The sequence below is a fragment of the Bufo bufo genome, chromosome 2 (assembly GCF_905171765.1).
Source record: "Bufo bufo chromosome 2, aBufBuf1.1, whole genome shotgun sequence".
Lineage (NCBI taxonomy): Eukaryota > Metazoa > Chordata > Amphibia > Anura > Bufonidae > Bufo > Bufo bufo.
Window position 1 is genome coordinate 526,453,316 of NC_053390.1, and position 21,404 is coordinate 526,474,719.

Genomic DNA, 21,404 nt, shown 5'->3' on the forward strand with positions numbered 1-21,404 from the left:
TTACAGATAATGTAGTAGGTGTTACCTGCAGTCCTAATCTAACACCACAGATAACACGGTGATAACTCTCTGAGCACAGACATTTATATCCTGTCAGGATATTATGCTAATAAAAGGTATCTGTGAGGTACAAGCACGATACATAACTGACAATAGGCTATTATTAATCATCTACACTCACCTAAAGAATTATTAGGAACACATGTTCTATTTCTCATTAATGCAATTATCTAGTCAACCAATCACATGGCAGTTGCTTCAATGCATTTAGGGGTGTGGTCCTGGTCAAGACAATCTCCTGAACTCCAAACTGAATGTCAGAATGGGAAAGAAAGGTGATTTAAGCAATTTTGAGCGTGGCTTGGTTGTTGGTGCCAGACAGGCCGGTCTGAGTATTTCAAAATCTGCTCAGTTACTGGGATTTTCACGCACAACCATTTCTAGGGTTTACAAAGAATGGTGTGAAAAGGGAAAAACATCCAGTATGCGGCAGTCCTGTGGGCAAAAATGCCTTGTGAATGCTAGAGGTCAGAAGAGAATGGGCCGACTGATTCAAGCTGATAGAAGAGCAACGTTGACTGAAATAACCACTCATTACAACCGAGGTATGCAGCAAAGCATTTGTGAAGCCACAACACGCACAACCTTGAGGCGGGTGGGCTACAACAGTAGAAGACCCCACCGGGTACCACTCATCTCCACTACAAATAGGAAAAAGAGGCTACAATTTGCACGAGCTCACCAAAATTGGACTGTTGAAGACTGGAAAAATGTTGCCTGGTCTGATGAGTCTCGATTTCTGTTGAGACATTCAAATGGTAGAGTCCGAATTTGGCGTAAACAGAATGAGAACATGTATCCATCCTCTGATGGCTACTTCCAGCAGGATAATGCACCATGTCACAAAGCTCGAATCATTTCAAATTGGTTTCTTGAACATGACAATGAGTTCACTGTACTAAAATGGCCCCCACAGTCACCAGATCTCAACCCAATAGAGCATCTTTGGGATGTGGTGGAACGGGAGCTTCGTGCCCTGGATGTGCATCCCTCAAATCTCCATCAACTGCAAGATGCTATCCTATCAATACGGGCCAACATTTCTAAAGAATGCTATCAGCACCTTGTTGAATCAATGCCATGTAGAATTAAGGCAGTTCTGAAGGCAAAAGGGGGTCCAACACCGTATTAGTATGGTGTTCCTAATAATTCTTTAGGTGAGTGTATATCATGTTATTACCTCACAGACACAATTTTATCAGCATTATACAGTGGATATATTAAGTCTACACACCGCTGTTAAAATGTCAGGTTTCTGTAAATCATTTCAGAACTTTTTCCACCTTTTAATGTGACCTATAAACTGTACCACTCAATTGAAAAACAAACTGAAATCTTTTAGGTGGAGGGAAAAAAACAAAAATATTGTGGTTGGATAAGTGTATAACTGGGGATGTAGCTGTGTTCAGAATTAAGCAATCACATTCAAAATCCTGTTAAATAGGAGTCAGCATACACCTGCCATCATTTAAAGTGCCTCTGATTAACCCCAAATAAAGTTCAGCTGCTCTAGTTGGTCTTTCCTGAAATTTTCTGTCACATCCCACAGCAAAAGCCATGGTCCACAGAGAGCTTCCAAAGAATCAGAGGGATCTCATTGTTAAAAGGTATCAGTCAGGAGAAGGGTACAAAAGAATTTCCAAGGCATTAGATATACCATGGAACACAGTGAAGTGGATCAAGTGGAGAAAATATGGCACAACAGTGACATTACCAAGAACTGGACTTCCCTCCAAAATTGATGAAAAGACCAGAAGAAAACTGGTCTGGGAGGCTACCAAGAGGCCTACAGCAACATTAAAGGAGCTGCAGGAATATCTGGCAAGTACTGGCTGTGTGGTACATGTTACAACAATCTCCCGTATTCTTCATATGTCTGGGCTATGGGGTAGAGTGGCAAGACGAAAGCCTTTTCTTACGAAGAAAAACATCCAAGCCAGGCTACATTTTGCAAAAACACATCTGCAGTCTCCCAAAAGCATGTATGAAAGGTGTTATGGTATGATGAAACCAAGGTTGAACTTTTTGGCCATAATTCCAAAAGATATGTTTGGCGCAAAAACAACACTGCACATCACCAAAAGAACACCATACCCACAGTGAAGCATGGTGGTGGCAGCATCATGCTTTGGGGCTGTTTTTCTTCAGCTGGAACCTGGGGCCTGCTTTATTGAATAATCCAGCATTTATGGTATTAACTTTCACTGCAGCTCCGCCTCTGTTGGTTATGCTGCAGTACTCATTTTGTTCCTTGTCTAAAAATACCAGGTGTATTATCAGGTTTAATTTTCTGTAGCTATATGCTCCCTAACATTACATCTGTTAGTAGCCAAATAAATGTGGGCTTTAATATACTTGTCAACATACTGCTGACATTAGTCTCTTTAGACTGCTGTCAGGGCCTCTTGAGTACATCTGCCACTCATGGTATTTCTAATCATCTTGAGAGGGTTTACAAGTCGCCTAATGATCCCCCATACTAACCTTGTAGGAACCTGGCCGCATTATATGTAACCCAGCAGCGCGATCGGGAGCTTGGCCGTTCGAGTAAATCTCTGGCACACCCTCCTCCTCTGATTGGCTGCCTTGTACAGCACCCACCCTCCTCCTCACATGCTACCTTACAAAAGTCGGCGGTGAGCTCACGGCCATCATGCTGTGACTCACATGTGCAGCGTTCACCGCCGACTCCATTACAAAGTAGTGACTGTCAGAAAATGATTCTTTCTGTGGTGTCTGGTGCTCCTGATGAATGTTGCGGCTGTTAAGTAGAGCAGGGATTTACAGTTTATTAGCCAGCACAATAGCGCTCAGGTTGAAATAGGTGCTAGGCTTTGTTACTGTCTTTTTATTCTCCCTGATGCTCTTGGCACCCCTCTAGTCAGGTCAATAGTGGGCTAACAGGTATTAAATGCCCCAACCTGATATAGAGTTTTAGTGTTCATAAGGCTATTTTGTTGGGATACCTGGTGACTTTAATCCAGGATATACAAATAGCGTTTGACGCTGATACTATTAGTGGTACTCACCTTTGGACAAATACAAAGGTCCAGTGAGTTTACAAATTACCACTAATTCTCTTTTGGGAAGTGGCTCAGGGCAGAGATTCAGTAGCATTGCATTGTACATAGATATTGTGACCATCTACAGTCGGGTCCATAAATTTTAGGACATTGACACAATTCTAACATTTTTGGCTCTATACACCACCACAATGAATTTGAAATGAAACGAACAAGATGTGCTTTAACTGCACACTGTCAGCTTTAATTTGAGGGTATTTACATCCAAATCCGGTGAACGGTGTAGGAATTACAACAGTTTGCATATGTGTCTCCCACTTGTTGAGGAACCAAAAGTAATGGGACAATAATAATCATAAATCAAACTTTTACTTTTTGATAATTGGTTTCAAATCCTATGCAGTAAGGGGGCTGGTGGTGGGAGGGGGCTGGTGGTGAGGGGGGGCTGGTGGTGGGGGGAAAGTGGCAGGGGGGGTCTGGGGTCTGAAAGATGGAACAAAGAAAGTTTAGATAAAAGTTATTTTTATATTTTTTTCCTAACTAACTTTTCCCTTCTTTCCCTGCCTAACGGTGCCTCTCCCTCACTGACCCTAACCTACCTGGAGGGTGATGGGTGCAGGAGGGTGATGGATGGCGATTAGGGGGACTCAGGAGCTGGTGCTGGACGGTGCTGCAGGGTGCTTGTGCAAAACAGGAAGAGGAGGGGAGAGAGGAGCGCAGGAAGTTTGAATCTCGCGCCTCTCTCCCCTGCACCAATCAGCACCCTGGACAGCAGCATTCAGCACCAGGGCCAGCACCGCCTCTCCAAATCTTTGGACTATGATTGGTGGTGTATAATCACGCCACCGATCGCAGTCTTTTTCCGGTTCATCGGGTCACCGGAGACCCGAATGGACCGGAAACGCAGCAAACCGCAGGCCTGAATTGACATGCGGTTTTCTGCGATCGCCGATACGGGGGGGTCAAATGACTCCCCCCTGCGTTGTTATAGGATGCCGGCTGAATGATTTCAGCCGGCATCCCGTTCCGATTAACCCCCGTGGCGCCGGAATCGCGATTTAAAGTTAGGACGTACTGGTACGCCCTGAGTCCTTAAGGATTCGGGAAATAGGGCGTACCGGTACGCCCTATGCAACCATATTATTTTATTTTTATATTTTTTCTTCCCTCTACCTAAAAGATTTCAGTTTGTTTTTCAATTGAGTTGTACAGTTTATAGGTCACATTAAAGGTGGAAAAAGTTCTGAAATGATTTATCTTTGTCTAATTTTTTTACATCACAGAAACCTGACATTTTAACAGGGGTGTGTAGACTTTTTATATCCACTATATATCCTCTATTATCAATAATATATTGTGTTATATCGTGGGTAAATATTCTTTTTTGCTATACAAAAAATGTACACAATGTATACAATGTTTATGGTGCTCTGCAGCTCCGGCGCTGACTTTTAACAGCTGATCAATGGGGCTGCGGAATATTGGACCCGCACAGAGCAGCTAGTGATGGCCTATCCTTAGGTTATGCCATCACTTATAAAAGGCTGGACAACCCTTTTAAAGACAGCCTGTCACCACTTTTGAAAATACAACCTGTGTACCTGACATAAATGTTGTTTCACCCTTGAGTATTCCAGCATTTATGATGTTTCTGCACACCCCCCCCCCCCCCCATTTCACACATATGGCCCCATTTATTTATGGTATTATAAATGCAAATGTAACATTGCTTCACCAGGAGGTCACACCACTGAACCTTTTCCCAGGCGTTCATATATATATATATGCATTTTATTCCACAATACAAAGGTCTCTATATTCAGCAGTATGCACAGTTCACAAAGTAAAAGTGCTCAGGTAATTTTTTTCATTAATCTGTTAGCTATATTAAAGCCTTAGCTCCAAAGAGGATAATCTGAATGTGAAAAAGCTATGTTGATTCTTGGTTATAGTAATCAGTGGCGTCGCTACAGGGGGGAAAGGGGGGGCAATTGCCCCCCCCATGTCATTCCTTGCCCCCCCGGGTGCCCACCCCGCTGATTCGCTGCTGCACTACTGATTCACAACAACAGACAACATACACATGACAGATGGGGGTGGGGGCAGCGTTCGGACCCAGCAGAGGCAGAGCGTGCAGGGCGGGCGCAGGCTGGGAGTGCGGCAGCCGCAGAGTTGACGTGACCACGTAAAGCTGCGTGCCTGCCCGCCCGCGCGAACGCTTGCTTCTGCAGCTCTGCTACTGCTAGTGAGCCTGTCTGTGCCCAGGCCCCAGTTCCGGACAGGAGAGGAGGACTGTGTGTGGCACCACTGCACTGGCACTGCTGCGCCTGCACCAGAGGGCGAGGCACTCTCCCAAGAACTCTGCCTGGTCCTGCCCTGGCCGGCCCCTAGGCAAGCTAAGAAAAGTAAGAATAAAAAGTTTTAAAAAAAGTATGTACCCCCACTACCTCGCCTCATGGCCTGCCTGCTTGCGCCCAGCCCCTCCTCAACCCTGGTACCCCTATAACTTAGGGGTATCAGGGTACATTATACAGGGGTGATATAACTGAGGACCCCTGTATAATGTCCCCTGATAGCACTGAGTCCCCCTCAGTTATATTACCCTTGTATAATGTACCCTGATACCCCTTAGTTATACTATTACCCATAATGTCCCCTGATACCCCTCAGTTATATAACTGAGGGTAATCCGGGTACATTATACAGGGGGTAATATAACCAAGGGGTATCAGGGTACATTAGACAGGGGGTAATATAACTTATATTACCACTGTATAATGCCTGATAGGCCTCCTGAGTTATATTACCCTTGTATAATTATGTACCAGGATACCCCTTAGTTATATTATCCCGGCGGGGTCATATAACTAAGGGGTATCAGGGCACATTATTGTACAAGGGTAATATAACTCAGGAGGCCTATCAGGCATTATACGTTGGTAATATAGCTTACATTACCCTTGTATAATGTACCCTGATACCCCTCAGTTATATTACCCCTGTGTAATGTACCCTGATATCCCTTAGTTATATAATATAACTAAGGGGTATCAGGGTGCATTATACAAGGGTAACATGTGACATAAGTAAGTGTGCAGTGTGTGCGATAGTAACAGACGAGAGCACTGCAAATAGGGAGCAGCAGAGGACTAGGGGGTAGGCTGTCTCCTGTTTCTCGCAGGGTATGGGTATCGGGAGTCCTGGTGGCACACTGCAGGATGGCTTAGCCTGCTACAGGTGCCAGTCAGCTACAGCAGCAGTATGTGTAACAGATCTGAGGGCCCCAATGACAACAAATCATTTACTGCCCCGTGCGGTCAAACGTCAAAGACTATTACCAGGGACTCACAAGGGCGCAGAACCATCTTTAGAGAAGACCCTACCAGTACTTCAGACAGTCTACTAGATTATATGTAATGTGATTAACTAGCCAAGGGGACTGGGACATTTCAGTCCGTCCCTCGGTTTGGCTGGACAGGCATCTGGTTGTTATGGGGCAACATACATTCACCATGCTGTTTGCCTCAGCATCTGCAATTTGTGTAGAAACCTATACTACACTGCTCAAAAAAATAAAGGGAACACTTAAACAACACAATGTAACTCCAAGTCAATCACACTTCTGTGAAATCAAACTGTCCACTTAGGAAGCAACACTGAGTGACAATCAATTTCACATGCTGTTGTGCAAATGGGATAGACAACAGGTGGAAATTATAGGCAATTAGCAAGACACCCCCAGCATGGAGGCGCTACCAGGAGACAGGCCAGTACATCAGGAGACGTGGAGGAGGCCGTAGGAAGGCAACAACCCAGCAGCAGGACCGCTACCTCCGCCTTTGTGCAAGGAGGAACAGGAGGAGCACTGCCAGAGCCCTGCAAAATGACCTCCAGCAGGCCACAAATGTGCATGTGTCTGCTCAAACGGTCAGAAACAGACTCCATGAGGGTGATATGAGGGCCCGACGTCCACAGGTGGGGGTTGTGCTTACAGCCCAACACCGTGCAGGACGTTTGTCATTTGCCAGAAAACACCAAGATTGGCAAATTCGCCCTGTGCTCTTCACAGATGAAAGCAGGTTCACACTGAGCACATGTGACAGACGTGACAGAGTCTGGAGACGCCGTGGAGAACGTTCTGCTGCCTGCAACATCCTCCAGCATGACCGGTTTGGCATTGGGTCAGTAATGGTGTGGGGTGGCATTTCTTTGGAGGGTCGCACAGCCCTTCATGTGCTCGCCAGGGGTAGCCTGACTGCCATTAGGTACCGAGATGAGATCCTCAGACCCCTTGTGAGACCATATGCTGGTGTGGTTGGTCCTGGGTTCCTCCTAATGCAAGACAATGCTAGACCTCATGTGGCTGGAGTGTGTCAGCAGTTCCTGCAAGACGAAGGCATTGATGCTATGGACTGGCCCGCCCATTCCCCAGACCTGAATCCAATTGAGCACATCTGGGACATCATGTCTCGCTCTATCCACCAATGTGACGCACCACAGACTGTCCAGGAGTTGGCAGATGCTTTAGTCCAGGTCTGGGAGGAGATCCCTCAGGAGACCGTCCGCCACCTCATCAGGAGCATGCACAGGCATTATAGGGAGGTCATACAGGCACGTGGAGGCCACACACACTACTGAGCCTCATTTTGACTTGTTTTAAGGACATTACATCAAAGTTGGATCAGCCTGTAGTGTGTTTTTCCACTTTAATTTTGAGTGTGACTCCAAATCCAGACCTCCATGGGTTAAAAAATTTGATTTCCATTTTTTTATTTTTGTGTGATTTTGTTGTCAGCACATTCAACTATGTAAAGAACAAAGTATTTCAGAAGAATATTTAATTAATTCAGATCTAGGATGTGTTATTTTTGTGTTCCCTTTATTTTTTTGAGCAGTGTATATTGTTTCCATAGTTCTCCATGAAGCAAATATAGATGTAAGTGAGCAGATGGATCTAGACGTGTAACATCCTTTCTTATGTGTTACAGCTTGTACAGAGTATTTTGTTATCTTATTTATATATACTTATTTAGTATTTTTCAGTAGTATGACTAGCTGGTGAAAATTATTAGTGCCCCCCCATTTTTGACTGTGTATCTTCTGTGCCCCCCCCCCCCCCCCCCCCATATATTGATCCTAGAGTCGCCACTGATAGTAATCAACCTTCAACATTTGTTTTCTATGAAAAAAGACTATCCACTGTGCCGTTCAGGTCAGGATGCCATAAAGAGTAAAGACTGGGTATGTATTCAATTTTGGAAAGCAAACAAGATTGATAATTGAGATCACAACTTTTTCCCCAGGAGCAGCTGAAATACAGAAGAAACCACAGTAAGGCTACTTTCACACTGCCGTTTGGTGCGGATCCGTCATGGATCTGCACAGACGGATCCGCACCGATGATAAAACCGCATGCATCCGTTCAGAACGGATCCGTTTGTATTATCTTTAACATTGCCAAAACTAATCCGTCTTGAACACCATTGAAAGTCAATGGGAGACGGATCAGTTTTCTATTGTGCCATATTGTGTCAGTGAAATAGGATCCGTCCCCATTGACTTACATTGTGTGTCAGGACGGATACGTTTGGCTCAGTTTCATCAGACGGACACCAAAACGCTGCAAGCAGCTTTTTGGTGTCCGCCTCCAAAGTGGAATGGAGCCAAACTGAGCCAAACTGATGCATTCTGAGTGGATCCTTATCCATTCAGAATGCATTAGGGCAAAACTGATCCGTTTTGGACCGCTTGTGAGAGCCCTGAAACGGATCTCACAAACGGATACCAAAACGGCAGTGTGAAAGTAGCCTAATACAACTTGAGCTCCAAAAATTTCTTCATGAATGTAATAATCCAAATATTGGCTGATGTAGCACATTCACACAAATGAGATATAAAGGAGCCTGAAATTTGGGCTGGGAATTCCCAGAATAATTGAAAATAAACCTAAATATCAGATCAGTCTTTCGAAATTCTGAGATTCCAGATATTATGGACTTGCTAAGAAAACACAGTATGCGATCTCTGCAGAAATTAGCTTTCCGACAACAATGTAGGTGTTCTGTGAGGCATGTGGGACCTCCTATGAGAGACTGAGTGGTTGGAGAGTTTCCTCTTCCTCCCCAAGCTCCCTTCTAAACTCCTCTCTAGGTTGTACAAATTATTGTTGGAATCTGCCCACTTTGGTGCTCCTACATTCTCAGGGCATGGGAGATACAGCTGTCACAGTGTAGGGGGAGGGGAGGAACACCAGAATGACAATAGAAGGAAAATGACCAGGAACAAGGCCTCAAGGCTAGGGAAAGGGAAATGGTGACCACCTAAGGAAACCCTAAACCTAGCCCTGACTCCTGTCAGTATGAATAGATCCTGAAGGTGGGAATATTCATACACCGGAAATCTAGGCTTTAGTAACCCTGAAAAGCCCTAGGATTAGTGACAGGGTCTGAGACTACTGGTTCTTTCCCAGATGAATGAAACAGTGTCTCCCTGAGGCCTAGTAAACAATGAGAAAATGGGAGCAACACAAAACCAAGAGAAGTACACTTATCTTCAATAGAAAATGGATAAGCTGGAACTCAGATGAGGAACACACACCAGCTCTTCAAACTCCAGGCAGAGAATATCAACTCCATGGTATGAAGTGTGAGTCCAGACTAAATAGAGGAGCAGTAATGACCACAAGCTACACCTGAGACTAGAGGTGTGGTCATTACCAACAACAACACTGCAACAATTGAAAACAGATGACATAATGTGATGATCTAACGTGCAGCCAGTCTCTCAAATGTTCTAACTTCTGTCACTGGAGGGACCGTGACAGTACCCCCCCCAGACCGACCATATCCGGATGGGCCGTCGGACGCTGGAATCCCACATTCTCTCCTCTGGACCGTAACCCTCCCAGTGAACGAGGTACTGAAGGAATATACGGAGAATTCGTGAGTCCACTATCCTGGCGAACTGAAATTCAAGATTGCCGTCCATCATGACAGGAGCGGGAGGCAAGGAGGATGGTTCAGCAGGTTCGACATAGCTCTTCAGCAATGATTTGTGGAAAACATTATGAATTTTTAAAGCCTGCGGAAGTTCAAGACGAAGGGCTACCGGGTTAATAATGGCAGAGATCTTATTTGGACCAATATACCTTGGACCCAACTTCCAAGAAGGTAACTACTTAATGTTTCTTTGTGGACAGCCACACAGAATCACCCACTCTTAGGTCTGGACCACTTATAAGTCTCTTGTCAGCCATCCGTTTTTATACTTGTTGCCCATCATTTTGAATTTTTCCCAAATAACAAAGAAGAGGATAACAAAGAAGTCTCAGTACCAGAAAATGTGCCAAACTGCGGATGAAACCCATATGCCCCAAAAAACGGCGACTTATCAGTGGACTTTTGCCTACGGTTATTTATGGCAAACTCGGCCAAAGACAAAAATTAAGACCACTCCTCCTGATTCTCTGAGACAAAACATCTCAAATAAGTCTCCAGATTCTGGTTAGTGCGTTCAGTCTGTCCGTTCGACTAAGGATGAAAGGCCTAAGAGAAGGACAATTAAACCCCCAGGTGACAACAGAACGCCACATCAGAGGGAATGCCATGTAGATTCACAATGTTATCGACAAACACTTGTGCGAGAGTTTTAGCATTAGGTAGACCTGATAATGCTATAAAGTGCGACATCTTGCTGAAGCGATCAACAACCACCAGAATCACTGTTTTTCCTTAGGAATTCGGAAAATCTGTGATAAAGTCCATGGACAAATGAGTCCAAGGTCGGGACGGGATGGACAACGAAAGTAGAGATCCTGAAAGTATGTGTCACCTTAGCACGTGCACAAGTACCACAAGCTGACACATAGCCCTCAACAGATTTATGCAACCCTGGCCACCAGAATCTACGAGAAATGAGTTCGACCGTGGATCTGCTCCCAGGGTGTCCTGTAAGAACTGTATAGTGATGTTCCTCAAACACTTTGTGTCGTAATTCGGAAGAAACAAACAACTTTCCCGGAGGACAGGACTCCGGTGCATCTCCCTGGGCCTCCCACACCTCTGCCTCAAGGTCGGGATAAAGAGCGGATATTACCACCCATTTAGCCAATATCGGACCAGGATCTTCCGAATCACCTCCCCCCCTGGAAAGCTACGCGACAAAGCATACGCCTTGACATTCTTAAACCCAGGGCGATAGGTCACAACGAAATTAAGTCTGGTAAAAAACAATCACCATCTGGCCTGCCTTGGGTTCAGATGTTTAGCCGACTCCAGGGAAGCCAGATTTTTGTGATTGGTAATTACAGTAATAGGATGAATCGCTCCTTCAACCAATGACGCCATTCCTCAAAAGCCAACTTAAAGGGGTTATCCCATCTTAGACTATGGGGGCATATTGCTAGGATATGCCCCCATTGTCTGGAGTGGGGAGAACGGAATGGGGGAGAGTTGAGGCTGGAGGACCCCGGGTTTCCCGGGGTCCGTCCACCACCAGGCGCAGCTCCCTGCCTCTCCCATTAAAGTGAATGGGAGTGCACCGCGCATGCGCGGTCACCGCTCCCATTCATTTCTATGGGGCCGACGGAAATATCCGAGCTGGCTCGGCTATTTTCGGAGGCTTCATAAAAATGAATGGAGGGCGGCTGTGCATGCGCCGTGCACTCTCCTCAACTTTCTCCGCTCCGTTTTCCTTGTAGGTGCGGGCCCCAGAGGTGGGACCCGCACCTATCAGACAATGGGGGCATATCCTAGCGATATGCCCCCATTGTCTAAGATGGGATAACCCCTTTAATGGCCAGCAACTCTCTATTACCTACGTCATAATTTTTTTCAGCAGTTGAGAACTTCTTAGAGAAGAAAGCACATAGGCACCATTTACTAGGTGAAGGACCCTGCGACAAGACTGCTCCTACCCCTACTTCGGATGCGTCAACGTCCACAATAAATGGCTGTGACACATCTGGTTGCACCAGTATAGGAGCAGAAGCAAAACATTCCTTCACTGCTGAAAAGGCTTGTAATGCTTCCTTAGACCAGACTGAGACATCCGAACCTTTCCTAGTCATGTCTGGTAAAGGTTTAACCACAGTCAAGTAGTTTAAAATGAATTTTCGGTAATAGTTGGTAAACCCCAAAAACCGCATAAGCGCTTTCAGATTTTCGGGTCGATGCCAGTCCAACACAGAATGGACTTTCTCTGGATCCATACAAAAACCTGAAGATTAGAGTAAATAATCCAGGAATTGCACTTCCTGAACTGCAAATACACACTTTTCCAACTTACCATACAATTTATACTCTCTTAGGATCTGTAACACTTGTCTCACGTGATCCTGATGCGTCTTCATGTCAGGAGAATAAATAAGAATATCATCCAGATACACCACCACAAACCTGCCTACCAGATGATGAAAGATGTCATTGATGAAATGTTGATAAACCGCAGGGCATTGTTTAACCCAAAAGGCATGACCATATTCTCAAAATGACCTTCAGTGGATTTAAAGGCCGTCTTCCATTCGTCCCCCTCCTTTATCCTTACCAGATTATATGCCCCACTTAAATCCAACTTCACGGACAGTAATGCGATTTAAGCTCACGGTATTCCAAACATGGCCTACGAGTTCCATCCTTTTTCTTAACAAAGAAGAACCTTGCGGCCACTGGGGATTTGGATGGTCTAATATGACATTTAGCCAAACTCTCGGTGATATTTTCTCACATGGCTGCTTTTTCTGGTTCAGAAAGATTATACAACCGAGACGTGGGCAATCTAGCTCCGGGAACAAGGTTGACGGGGCAATCATACTCCTGATGTTGAGGTAACTCCTGGTTTCAGTTGTCACTTGCCCCGGAAAATCTGTCCGGGAGAGCGACCTTAGGTTCAAGGCAGGCCTGATTCCCGCACCCAGAACCAGCCGCCTGTGGTCTCTGGATCTGTGAGACGGTCGTGCGGAGGTCAGCTACCTCCAAAGACAGCCCCTGCAGTTGTCCGACCAGTGCAGAAATCGTATCCATCGCTGCACTGACACAAACAAATGTTGTTAATAATAGCTTAGGCAAAACAGCAGCCCCATAATCATGTTCAGACAATAGAATGAAAAAATCTGAAATCAGAAAATAAAAAGAGATAGGATGAGCAAACCAGTTCGTACTGAACCGGGTTCAGTCCGAACTTTGCTATTTGTTTGGATGGCAGATGAACCTGATTCTTTCAGGTTTGTTTCGTACAAATTCACTAAAACGGCACGTAGTGCCATTTTAGTGTATATGTTGGTGGGAAAAAAAGCATGAAGGGGGAAGAAGAAAGGTTCTCACATGACCTCGAGAGGACAGAGAGACAGCCTGGATGAGCCAATCAGTGCTGCAGCAGGGAGGTGCCCTAGCAGAACGAGCAGAACATCATTCTGTGCTGGACTGCGAATGAAGGTGGATGGATCTTACAGTGTCTGCCAGAAAAACTATCTTAGGGAGTAAAGGACAGTAGGAAATTTTACACGGTTTTAATTAAATCTTTTTTGGGGATTGTTCAATTTAATTAAACCAGCATATACTGTCAGTACACCAATACACAGGGTAAGGCAATCATTTACCTGTGAATGTTAACGTGAATATAAGCGCCAGGCCTCAGTCATCCATTTATGTTTATTCTACATCCACATGGTTGGAATTTTATCTTTTTTGGATTGATCAATTTAATTAAACCAGAATATAGATGATCAGTACACCAATACACAGGGTAAGGCAATAATTTACCTGTGAGTGTTAATGTGAAAATAAGCATCAGGCCTCAATCATCCATTTCTGTTTATTCAATTTCTATATCCACACTGTTTGAATTTTATCTTTTTTGGGAATTTTCTATTTAATTAAACCAGCATATAGGTGATCCGCACACCAATACACAAAGTAGAGAAACAATTTACCTGTGAGTGTTAACGTGAAAATAAGCACCAGGCCTCAATCATCTGTTTCCGTTTGTTACGTCTCCAGATTGTTGGAATTTTATCTTTTTTGGGATTGTTTAATTTAATAAAACCAGCATACAGGTGACCAGTACACCAATACACAGGGTAGAGTAGCAATTTACCTGTGAGTGTTACCGTAAAAATAAGCATTAGGCCTCAGTCGTCCGTTTGCATTTATTCTATATCCACACTGTTGGAATTTTATATTTTTGGGGATTGTTTAATTTAATGAAACCAGCATATAGGTGATCAGTACACCAATACACAGGGTAGAGCAACAATTTACCTATGAGTGTTAATGTGAAAATAAGCATCAGGCCTCAATCATCTGTTTCCGTTTATTCTATATCTGCACGGTTGGAATTTTATCTTTTTGGGGATTGTTCAATTTAATTAAGCCAGCATATAGGTGATCAGTACACTAATACACATGGTAGGGCAATCATTTACCGGTGATTGTTAACGTGAAAATAAGCATTAGGCTTCAATTGTCCATTTCCGTTTATACCATATCCACATGGTTGGAATTTTATCTTTTTTTGGGGTTGTTCAATTTAAGTGAAGCAGCATATAGGTGATCAGTACACCAATACACAGGGTACGGCAACAAATTATCTGTGAGTGATAACAAGTTTAGGCCTAAATCCATTTCCATTTATTTCTGTCTCCACACATTTCTAATCAAAATTTTGTGGAGGGGTTGTTGAAATTATTAAAACCAGCATACATGTGATTACTACACAAATACACAGGGTTTAAGCACAATATTATCTGAGAGGCCCAAAAATGTCAGGGCTACGGAAGGGTTCCGAACAAAAGACCCTTAGCCAGAATATGGGTAGTAGCAGCACCAGCTATCCGTCCAGACGTAGTAGTAATAATACTAGTAGTAGGCCGCGGTTGTCCCTGCTGGATTCAGAAAGGAGCAACTTTCTCGTTGAGGAGAAAGAGGATGAGATTGTGGATTGGATGGCTCTAAATAGGGAACTGGCTTGCACAAGGTGCTTGCAAAGTCTGTCCACACACTTCAGCCATTCTTACGTGGCACGGAGCGCTCTCCTGGAGTTGCAGCGACAGAACAGCCTGCCACTACACTGCTTAATCCGTGACGAGCCAACTCACTGGAATTCAACATTGCACATGCTCGAGCGCCTGTACAAGCAGCAGAAAGCCATGACAGAGATATAAACCAAAAGGGGCCCAGCATGCATGTGGAACCTACACCTCCTGAACTTCATGGTCGCTGTCATTGCACATAACAGGTAAACTTAGTGTTAGGTTCCCTTCCTATAGAGATCGCCTTGACGTGCGGCAGACGGGCTCAAATATTTTTGTACAAAATATATTTCCCAAGCATCGGCAATGTAATATGTCTTTGTACTTTATTTGGTTTGTAGAGTGCTGTTCTATTTGTGTTTTCAGCCATAGCGACGTGCACCTGTGCATTGGGATGTGCTAACCCCCTTTTCCTTTGTAGTTTATATGGAAAACGTGGCTGACTCCTATTTGGTCGTGCACTCCTGTAGCCTGTTTTGCCTCACAGGCTGATTTTAATTAGCATGAGTATATAATTTGCTCTGCATGCATGTTGGTACTTGTAGTCCCTGGATTCAATGGAGGCCATTTTGGCACCACAGAGATATAAACCAAAAAGGGCCCAGCATGCATGTGGAACCTACACCTCCTGAACTTCATGGTCGCTGTTATGGCACATAACAGGTAAACTTAGTGTTAGGTTCCCGTCTTATAGAGATCGCCTTGATGTTCGGCAGATGGGCTCAAATATTTTTGTACATAATATATTTGCCAAGCATCTCTAATTTTATTAGCAAAGCATCGGCAATGTAATATGTCTTTGTACTTTATTTGCTTTGTAGAGTGCTGTTGCACTATGTGTTGTTCTATTTGTGTTTTCAGCCATAGCGACGTGCACCTGCGCATTGGGATGTGCTGACTAACCCCCTTTTCCTTTGCAATCCTCCTCTCAGTCGCAGCAGGATAAGATGGAGGTCACTTCAAAGTCTACTCTGACACTGTGCCATGGAGCCAGAGGTCAGAGCATTCCTCCTGCTCCTCCTCCTTGAAGCCCCAGAGAAGGCTTTCTGTGACGGTCACTTACACTACACACAGGGGGGAGGATAGTGACCACTGCGCTCCACCCTCACCCCTGGCCCTGCCTACTTGTCTTGCAAGTCCTAATGAGAGGGGACAACTAGACGGCAGTCCCTAACTTAGGATACGTGCTGGGAAGACAGACAAGACAAATAACGGAATGTGAACGGACTGGGTCAGAACCAAGAGAGCTACGCAGTACAAAGGATTAAGCAAAGAATGGTCAGGAGAAGCCGGGGTCAAATACCAGGAGAGTAGAGAAGTACCAGAGGAGTCCGCAAAGAGTAGTCAGGTGGGAGCCGAGGTCACAATACCAGGAGGGATGCGCAGTACAGGAGGAGCAGGCAAAGGATCATCAGGGAACAGGATTAGGTGAGTAATCAGTAGTCCAACAATTAGCCAGGAACCTAGAATTAAAAGGCAGCCTGTATTTATAGTGGGGTCTGAGGGTCATGTGACGTGGCCAGCGTCACATAACCGACAGACAGACAAGTCGAGCACCGAGTGATCAGCTCGGCGTTCAAGGCAGACCTAGGAGCAGGGAGCCTCCCAGCTAGCAAAGCCGCCCTGGGAACGAGGCCAAACACAGATCCTCGCTCCCGAAGCTAAGCAGCAGGTCTGCGGCTGATGGGAGACCGAGTGCGCCTTTGGCGCCCCGTAACACTTTCAGTGGAGTCATCTTAATCTTCACTGCCCCTTCCTTGTGGGGCGCCTTCCTTTTTTCTGAGAAATGGCAAGAAAACCCCACCACATCCTACTGCAGATAGTCAAGAAAGTCTCCCTGTTGACAACTTGTGTGAGAGCAGTCAGCGTTTGTACTGCCCTGAGGAGGAGGCTGCAGACCCCAGGCATAGCTGTGTTGGTGGTGTTAGTAGCGGCACCTGTAGCTGCGGTACTGGTGTTGGGGGCAGCGACAGTGACCGTTAAGGCTACTTTCACACTGGCGTTTCTGGGGTCCGCTTGTGAGATCCGTTTCAGGGCTCTCACAAGCGGCCCAAAACGGATCAGTTAAGCCCCAATGCATTCTGAATGGATAAGGATCCGTTCAGAATGCATCGATTTGGCTGCGTTTGGCCTCCGTTGGATTTTTCAGACGGTCACTAAAACGCAGCTTGCAACATTTTTGTGACCGTCTGACTATGCGGAGCCTAACGGATCCGTCTAGTCAATGGGGACGGATCCGTTTTTAACTGACACAATATGGTGCAATTGAAAACCGATCTGTCCCCCATTGACTTTCAATGAAAGTCAAGACGGATCCGTTTTGACGTACTTTTTTTAATGAATAATGCAAACGGATCCGTTATTAACGGATACAAGCGTTTGCATCATTCGCGCGGATCCGTCTGCGCAGATACAAGACGGATCCGCACAAAACGCGAGTGTGAAAGTAGCCTAAGGCAAATATAGATCAGGGGAGGGGGGCCAAAGAACCCACTATCATATCCCACAGTCTGATAGAAGCGAAAGGGCAAGTGAGGACTCCAATGACAATTGTGTGCTGGCAATGACAATTGCCTGCCCACTGTAAAGGAGGGACCGGCACTCGCGCTTGATTTTTGATGTAGAGTTTTAATTTCAGTCACATATTAATTCATAGTGACACGTTTCAGCACTCAAATGTGCTTTCATCAGACTATAGTGCCGGTCCCTCTTTTACAGCTGCATTACTGGGATGCCCGCCCGCTGACACGTGCACCGCCGATCTACAAGCAGCAGTGCCGGCCATTTAATCTTGTATAATTGCCTGCCCACGTCTTATTTTGCTCCAGATGTTGCACTGCTGTGACCTGCCAACGATAACATTCATGTTCTGCACAGCTGCTGCTGCCGCCTCCTCCGTGCCACCGCCACCAACATTCCACTGCTGTGACCTGCTTATTATCATGTTTTGTATAGATGCTGCTGCTTCCTTCATCATGCCACTGCTGCTCCCAATTAAAAGGGAGAATTTTTTTAAGCTTGTGACAACGAGCCACTTTTTCTTTTGACAATAAACACTTGTGTGTGTCGTATGGGCAGCGATTCTGACTCTGTCAAGGCATAATTTTTGGAGGATTGGTCCCCCAAGCCACTTTTTTATTCTTTATTTTTTTATCCCATAACACCGTGTGTTGTTGAAACATCACCTGACCCCAATAAGGGACAATTTATGGAAGCTTTGGAATATGAAAAAACATAACACATGTGACGGTGCGGTGTGTTTTTAAACATGCTGTATATTAATGCCGTCAAACATTTACCCATAACTATGTATGTCAGTGTCACTTAGACATCATTTACTATTGCTGTCCTTACAGACACCGTTTTATCAGCATTATATATCCTCTATTATCAATAATATATTGTGTTGTATCGTGGGTAAATATTATTTTTTGCCATACAACAAATGTACACAATGTATACAATGTTTATGGTGCTCTGCAGCTCCGGCGCTGACTTTTAACAGCTGATCAACGGGGCTGCGGAATATTGGACCCGCACAGAGAAGCTAGTGATGGCCTATCCTTAGGTTATGCCATCACTTATAAAAGGCTGGACAACCCTTTTAAAGACAGCCTGTCACCACTTTTGAAAATACAACCTGTGTACCTGACATGAATGTTGTTTCACCCTTGAGTATTCCAGCATTTATGATGTTTCTGCAAATACCCCCCCCCCCCCATATTTCACACATATGGCCCCATTTATTTATTGTATTATAAATGCAAATGTAACATTGCTTCACCAGGAGGTCACACCACTGAACCTTTCCTCAGGAGTTCATATATATATATATATATATATATATGCATTTTATTCCACAATACAAAGGTCTCTATATTCAGCAGTATGCACAGTTCACAAAGAAAAAGTGCTCAGGTAATTTTTTCATTAATCTGTTAGCTATATTAAACCCTTAGCTCCAAAGAGGATAATCTGAATGTGCAAAAGCTATCTTGATTCTTGGTTATAGTAATCAACCTTCAACATTTGTTTTCTATGAAAAAAGACTATCCACTGTGCGGTTCAGGTCAGGATGCCATAAAGAGTAAAGACTGGGTATGTATTCAATTTTGGAAAGCAAACAAGATTGATAATTGAGATCACAACTTTTTCCTCAGGAGCAGCTGAAATACAGAAACCACAGTAATACAACTTGAGCTCCCAAAAATTCTTCATGAATGTAATAATCCAAACCTTGGCTGATGTAGCACATTCACACAAATGAGATATAAAGGAGCCTGAAATTTTGGCTGGGAATTCCCAAAGAAATTGAAATTAAACCTAAATATCAGATCAGTCTTTCGAAATTCTGAGATTCCAGATATTATGGACTTGCTAAGAAAACACAGTATGCGATCTCTCACTGTTCTGCAGAAATTAGCTTTCCGACAACAATGTAGGCGTTCTGTTAAGGCATGTGGGACCTCCTATGAGAGACTGAGTGGTTGGAGAGTTTCCTCTTTCTCCCCAAGCTCCCTTCTAAACTCCTCTCTAGGTTGTACAAATTATTGTTGAGATCTGCCCCTTTGGTGCTCTTACATTCTCAGGGCATGGTAGATACAGCTGTCACAGTGTAGGGGGAGGGGAGGAACACCAGAATGACAAAAGAAGGAAAATGACCAGGAACTAGGCCTCAAGGTTAGGGAAATGGTGACCACCTAAGAAATCCCTAAACTTAGCCCTGACTCCTGTCAGTATGAATAGACCCTGAAGGTGGGTATATTCATACACCGGAAATCTAGGCCCTAGTAACCCTGAAAATCCCTAAAATTAGTAACAGGGTCTGAGACTACTGGTTCCTTCCAAGATGAACGAACCAGCGTCTCCCTGAGGCCTAGTAAACAACGAGCAAATGTATAGTAGATTGGGATGGCTCACCCTCCAGCTAACAAGGAAAAGGGTGCTCCCCCTAAAATAGATACCCCAATCTTGTGAAATGAATGCAATGTGTAAAAAGATAGTGGGGCACACCTACATCCGGAGATGACACAGAGCACTATCGGGTATTGCTGCTAGATATTTATTGCATAATAGATAAAATAAATAAAAATATCAGAAGTTAACAAACATATATAAATATATCGATTAAAATAAGCATTAATATATAACTATATACGCAAGATTGTTAAGAGTTTGTTGACCAGTCAATAGGTATTGAATAGGTGCACCTAATAATTCCATGATGATATAGTAATACTATCAATAGTCTTGGATATTGTTATTGGATTATGGCCAGTAATTTGTTTTCTTAGGTATCCAACTTGGGTGCACTATTTGTGTGCGTAGTTCCCCTTTATGTCGGCATTGTTTGCAGCGACTTATTGGAATTTACGTTCCAGTATAGATGATATCATACAGATAAGAATGATATTCTCAGTTGGTAAAGGTGTAATCGTAGCTGTGGTGTAACAATCTGCTACTACACTGTTGCTGATAAAGGCTGTATTACTCACTGTTTGGAGCGATGGTGTCCGAGGTTTTCGTGCCTACCGTGGCATCCCACGTGTTGCGGCACAGAAGATTTTACCTCTGGCTTGTTCTACGGTGAGTGATTGAACTTTAAACAGTCTACTAGAAGCCGGGGTCTTATAGGTGTTAGGCCCTCTTTACTAGTCGGCGTTCCACGTGTCTATTTGATCTAGACACGGCAAGGCTGTTTTTTGTTCGTATGCAGTATTGGGAGCGCTCCGAAAGTTCATGTACTGCGGTTTTTTCTTCCTTAGAGACTTGTATACACCAGACGCATTTCGAAGTTAACACCGACTCCTTCCTCAGTGGTCAAGTCTCGTATATTGTGTAGTGGTATATATAGTCCTGGATCAGTCTTCTCATTAGAATTGTTACGTCATCTTAGGGTGAACCCGAAAACCTAGAACAAACAAAAGAAGCTATTCAGTTGTCTGCTGTGCCGTCCTCTGCTTGTTTTTGCGGATTCTTTCCCCTCCTTTCTCTCTCTTCCTCAGTGCGCAGGCACACTGTTATGGCGGATAGTTTGCATGCTCTGGACCTCCAGGGTCCCTCAGTGAGATGTGGCTTCTCTCACTTCTCTCACTCCCACTTAACGTGATGACCTAACGTGCAGCCAGTCTCTCAAATGTTCTAACTTCTGTCACTGGAAGGACCGTGACAGTCTGAGATTGTGGATAAGCTCTGCCTGTATAATGTTTATGTGTAAATTGTATTGGAGCTGTCATTTGGCATTCCGGGCACTAGAGGCCACTGTTTTACAGCACAGTCAGCACACTCTGGGATCT

The 21,404-nt window shown here is 44.5% G+C and overlaps 1 long non-coding RNA gene across 1 annotated transcript; it reads right to left on the reverse strand.

Annotated features, from left to right (window-relative positions):
* Nucleotides 1-4,966: 4,966 nt before the first annotated feature.
* On the reverse strand, nt 4,967-21,139 carry LOC120991656. Its single transcript, XR_005776752.1, has 3 exons — nt 21,027-21,139; nt 14,332-14,338; nt 4,967-4,977 (listed from the first exon to the last, which is right to left on the reverse strand). It is a non-coding gene; the product is annotated as an uncharacterized LOC120991656 (long non-coding RNA).
* Nucleotides 21,140-21,404: the final 265 nt, after the last annotated feature.